The 5,804-nt window shown below is 34.7% G+C and overlaps 1 pseudogene across 1 annotated transcript; it reads left to right on the forward strand.

The window, feature by feature from the left end:
- The first annotated feature begins 835 nt into the window (after nt 1–835).
- Nucleotides 836–2,571, forward strand: LOC149190210 (chalcone synthase-like; annotated as a pseudogene). Its single transcript, XR_016255964.1, has 2 exons — nt 836–1,215; nt 1,333–2,571. The product of XR_016255964.1 is annotated as a chalcone synthase-like (transcript).
- The last annotated feature ends 3,233 nt before the right edge of the window (nt 2,572–5,804 follow it).

The raw sequence follows: 5,804 nt of genomic DNA on the forward strand, positions 1-5,804 counted from the left end.
GCTAACAAAAAGATGTTTACAAGTCTATAGGGTGGAGGATTGTTTTCCTTTTCACAATCTTGCTTGGAGGGGACATTCTTGCTGACTTAAGTGAGGCCATGGTCAAATCTTCAAAATCATGATCAAGGATTTGAATGACTTGAAGCTATGGAGATATGGAGGTGGTTACCATGGGAGGATATTCTTGACATTTCAAAGAAGCTAACAAAAGGTGGATCCTAGCAACAATTAACAATTGTTATATAACAACCATTAATGTACCATTTTACTAAAACAATCATGCTTCAATATATAAATTTCATTTTTTATCTATATTTTGAACCATATTTATTGTATATAATAAATTGGTTTAAGTTAATTGAGAGAAGTAAGAATTTTAGAGTCAAGTTAAAATCCAAGGAAACTACAATGTCAACCACGAAGCCATAACAACATATTCACCACGAAACCAGATAAGTGCACAAGTTGCACAGTTGAAAGGGCCCACATGACGAAAGAACGCTCAAGGGGAATGAATATACATTATCCTAGTTTGCTCTCTCCAATTAACGCCCTACAACCATTATTTACATATTTATATGAGATCTACCCCATATGACAAAAATGGTTGATAGAGATATTTCAACTACTTCATCATGTGACACTGCTACCATATTGAATTCTAACCATGTTTTCTTTGTCTGGTAGTGCGGGCAACGACGCGTCCAACTGTCAACTTGGAGTCTCCAGGCACGTGCGTTACATTCTAGCTACTCGTCTTTCAAAGTTCGCGGGCACATGATTTCTCTTATCTTCCTTTCTTTGTTCCTATGGTTAGACAAGGACGACGAATCATTCGCAAGGAAGTGTGGGGGTTACGTGTTTACAGTCCAACCTCTACTCTTGGCAACCTCTTTCTTGGCAGAGCAAGTAGCTGGAGTTTGCGCTATATAACTTTTACTCCATTCCTTCCTTCTTTCAAGGAAGGAAGCAAGCGTGCCTGCTTCTTGTCGTTGCTTACTAGAATATCACAGCGAGCAATCATGGCTGAGACTTTGGGTTTGGATCTAGAGGCATTCAGGAAGGCTCAGAGAGCAGATGGCCCTGCCACCATCCTCGCTATCGGCACTGCAACGCCCCCCAATGCTGTCGACCAGAGCAGTTACCCTGATTACTACTTCAAAATCACCAACAGTGAGCATATGACAGAGCTCAAGGAGAAATTCAGAAGAATGTGTAAGAAATTTCACAAATGATTTCATTTTTGTAATATCATTTGATCTGAAATCTGGTTATTTTATTATGTTCATATGATGAGGCTGCGATGTGTATCTGATCTGGCTTGTGTTGCAGGCGACAAATCGGCGATAAAGAAGATACATGTATTTGACGGAGGAGATTCTGAAGGAGAATCCCAACGTCTGCGAGTACATGGCGCCATCGCTGGATGCACGGCAGGACATGGTTGTGGTGGAGGTGCCAGGCTTGGAAAAGAAGCGGCTGCTAAGGCCATCAAGGAATGGGGGCAGCCCAAATCCAAGATTACTCATGTCATTTTCTGCACTACCAGTGGAGTCGACATGCCCGGAGCCGACTATCAGCTGACAAAGCTTCTTGGCCTCCGCCCCAGCGTTAAGAGAGTCATGATGTACCAACAGGGTTGCTTCGCTGGAGGCACCGTTCTCCGCGTGGCTAAAGATCTGGCAGAGAACAATCGGGGAGCTCGGGTTCTGGTCGTCTGCAGTGAAATCGGCTGTCACTTTCCGCGGCCCCTCTGACACTCATCTCGACAGTATGGTCGGCCAAGCTCTCTTTGGCGATGGTGCGGCCGCCCTCATCGTCGGAGCCGATCCCGTTCCTGAGGTGGAGAAGCCCTGTTTCGAGCTGATGTGGACTGCACAGACAATTCTTCCCGACAGCGACGGAGCCATCGACGGGCACTTGAGAGAGGTCGGACTCACCTTCCACCTTCTCAAAGACGTTCCGGGGTCATTTCCAAGAACATAGAAAAGAGTCTGGTGGAGGCCTTCCAGCAGTTTGGAATCTCTGACTGGAACCAGTTGTTCTGGATCGCCCATCCCGGAGGCCCTGCCATTCTGGACCAGGTGGAGGCAAAGCTGAATCTGGATCCCAAGAAACTGAGAGCAACGAGGCAAGTACTAAGCGATTATGGAAACATGTCAAGCGCGTGCGTGCACTTCATCTTGGACGAGATGAGGAAGTCCTCTCAGCAGAATGGGTGTTCGACAACCGGAGAAGGTTTGGATGTGGGAGTTCTGTTTGGATTCGGGCCAGGCCTCACAGTCGAAACAGTGGTCCTCAAGAGCGTTCCCCTGCAGCAATAACTCATATTGCCCACCACGCCGTGTACTGAATTAGATTGTCGGAGCCGAATCCGAGTGAGAGACGTAGTTGGATCCGAGGGACTAAATATTACAATGTTATAGTGAATCGAATATGTGTTGGTACTGTCTGCGAAATGTTCTGTGAGCAAAGCGGTCGAATCATGTAACGCAGTGTTATTTGTTTCCAAGAATATGGTTTATTTATGGTGATTTACTAGATGAATTAGCTTTGGCTATTTGACCATTATGAGGAAGTTATAACCATGCCAAAGTGATGAATTGTATTGCCTCAGCACCATTATGGATTCTCTCTAGCCCATCAACGATTAAATTAAATGTTTATATAATTTTTTAAAATGGTTTATGATTTAAAAAGTAGGTTTTTTCCGATTTATGTGATTAGATGGTGGTGTGGTTCTAATCTAACCATGCCAAATGATGAATTGTATTGCTAAGCACCGTTATGGATTCTCTCTAGCCCATGTATGATTAAATTAAAATATCTATATAATTTTTTTAAATGGTTTATGATTTAAAAAGTAGGTGTTTTTCTCATTTATGTGATTAGATGGCGGGGTAAAATTTTTGTTTTTTATATATATATATGAATGAATGTAGTGAATTGTTAAAATTTAGTTTTGCTGATGAATCTAAAAAAATTCTCTTATGTGATTTTTATCGATAGATTTTGCTTAATTTTAGGTGTTAGAAAATTAATAAATTTATAATGTGATGAATATTTTGAAATTGTGATTTAATTGAAATATAAAATTTATATTTTAAGATAATTTATTTATTTATTTATTTTTTTTTAATTTTATATTTACTTTTTTTAATATCACAAAAAGGAAAAATATATAATTTATAAGAGTTTGCCTATAAGGTTAAATTGAAATGAAGATTTTTTAACTTTATTTTTTGTGGAAGACTTTTTATTTCAACTTAAAGTGGATGAGGATTTCTTGATTTTTTTTTTTCAACATATGCTTAATCTTAATTGTAGTATATTAAAGAGTTTGTTAGGTTGCATTGACTTTTAATAATTTAAAAAATTAGGTTCTTCCACTTGGCTCCATGCCCACCAATTTCTAGGGATTTGAGATTATTCCAATTCTAATAAGTTCCTCTATGATAAGTTCCCCATTATTATTTATAACATTAATTTATATATAAGTAAATTTTATTTAGGAAAATGGTACATTACTTCAATAAATTTAAAAAATTAGATTCGTACCGGCTCTCCACCCACCAATTTCGTAGGGATTTGAGATTATTCCAATTCTAATAAGTTCATTCATGATAAATTTCTCATTATTATTTATAACATTCATTTATAATTCATTTTTATTTCTTAAGTTAAAGTTGACCCATAACCTTTTTATACATGGGTAATTAAGTAAATGTGAGCATTAGTAAGACTTTCTTTGTGTTGCAATGGTTTTTCTGGTTATATTTATGAAGCCTTCTGTTATATCAACCACATTAATATTTTTAATGTGGTTGTACTATAAAAAATAAAAAATATATATTTTAGGAGAATATTGTTAACATCACAAAAATGAAAAAATATATAATTCATAAGAGTGTGTCTATACAGTTAAATTGAAATGAAGATGTTCTTACTCTATTTTTATTAACATAGTTTGGAAATTCCTTTTACTATTAATATTATATGTTTGGAAATCTTTTTTTCCATTAATATTGTATGAAAAACATCAACTGTCATTATGTCATGGACACTTTTAAGAAAAAAAAATTTAAGACAAAAGAAATATTTTATCTTCAACTTAAGGCTTCTTATTTCAACTTAAGGTGGATGAAGATGTGTTGTCTTTTGATTTTTGTTTTTTAATGATGGTCTAAATTGATTCTCAAGAGAATATGCTCAACATATGTTTCATCTGAATGCTTATCAATAGTTGTTACATAGTTTGTTAGGTTGCATTGACTTTTAATAAATTAAAGAATTAGATTTGTACCAAGTGGCTCCCAGTCCACCAATTTCCTAGGATTTGAGATTATTCCAATTCTAATAAATTCATATTCTAATTAGATGGGGAAATTAATATATAAGCAAATTTTATTTAGCAAAATGGTTCATTTTACAATAAGATGTGTATTTTTTTTCTCAAGTTAAATTAGATTCGTGCCACGACCCACCAATTTCCTAGGGATTTGAGATTATTCCAATTCTAATAAGTTCATATTCTTGTTGAATTGAGGCTTATGTGATCCATATCAATTTTTTGAGAGATTCTTGGCGTAAATCACATGAGATTTCATTTGTCGACGCGTTTCGAACCAACCAGTGTGGTTCATTGTTAGGACAAGTTGAAGAATCAGATCTAGCTTTGCATATTAAATAGTCAGGGCAGAACATCCAACGGCTATATTTCTTGACCAAGCAACGACTAAATTTGACCAAGAGACGGTTAGTTGGACAAGATTAAGGGCAAGACCTATATTTTAATAATTAAGTTAATTCAAATAAATATCAAATTGTTAGTTAGCTATATTCTTATTAAAATCGAGGTTAAAGGGACTATAAACGAATCTATCATCAAATAAATTAATAATTTAAATTAGTAGTTAGTTAAAAATTTATTAAATAGAGTAAAGAATATATCATAAAATAAATAAATTATTTTAAATTAATAGTTACTTAAAAAGTTATTAAGTATACATTGTTAGTTATATATATATATATATATATATATATATAATATATATATTTATATATATATATATATATATAAAGGGACGTATTTTATATATTAAAATAAATTAATTATAAAATAAAATCATTTTTAAATTAGTAGTTATGGATAGATATTATAGAAAAAGTATTAGGGGGTTAGAAAGAATATTAAAATTTTTCTTATTTATTTATTTATTTATTTTATTATATATATATATGGGTTAAACTATCATATTATCCTAAATTAATTTCAAGGTATAGAATTATTATTAGAGTTATGAAAGGATTAATATAATAGTGTTATCATATTAATATTTCCTAAATTTATTAATAAAGATGTATACTTCTAACCTAAATATCCTATATAAATATCTTATATAAATAACATAACCTTGAAGAGCGACTAAGAGAAGAGGGTGAGGACTCAAAATTCATCAAAGACTAAAGGCCCATGAGAGAAGGAAACGGGAAAACAAGCTAAAAAGGAGGGAGGGGGAGGGAAGAAGAAAACGATAGGAAGAGAGGGTTGGGATCAGCAACTACTGATCTTCCATCCATCTTCTCTATTGAGATTGTTCGGTTTCTCAATCTCAAGGGCTTCCCTAAATTTATGGTGATGGAATTGCGAAACCTTAGCAATAACACTCGCCTCCTTATACAAACATGATGTTTGGTACTCTTCGCATTCTCAGCTAAAGCGGAAGACTTGGTTCTCCTATGCTTGAGGTTAGTTGCGTGCTCACTAATCCTTTGATTAATGGAGTGACCAGTCTCACCAATAT

This window comes from Pinus tabuliformis, chromosome 3_1 (assembly GCF_031772625.1).
Source record: "Pinus tabuliformis cultivar Carrire ecotype Pingquan chromosome 3_1, CPIR1, whole genome shotgun sequence".
NCBI lineage: Eukaryota > Viridiplantae > Streptophyta > Pinopsida > Pinales > Pinaceae > Pinus > Pinus tabuliformis.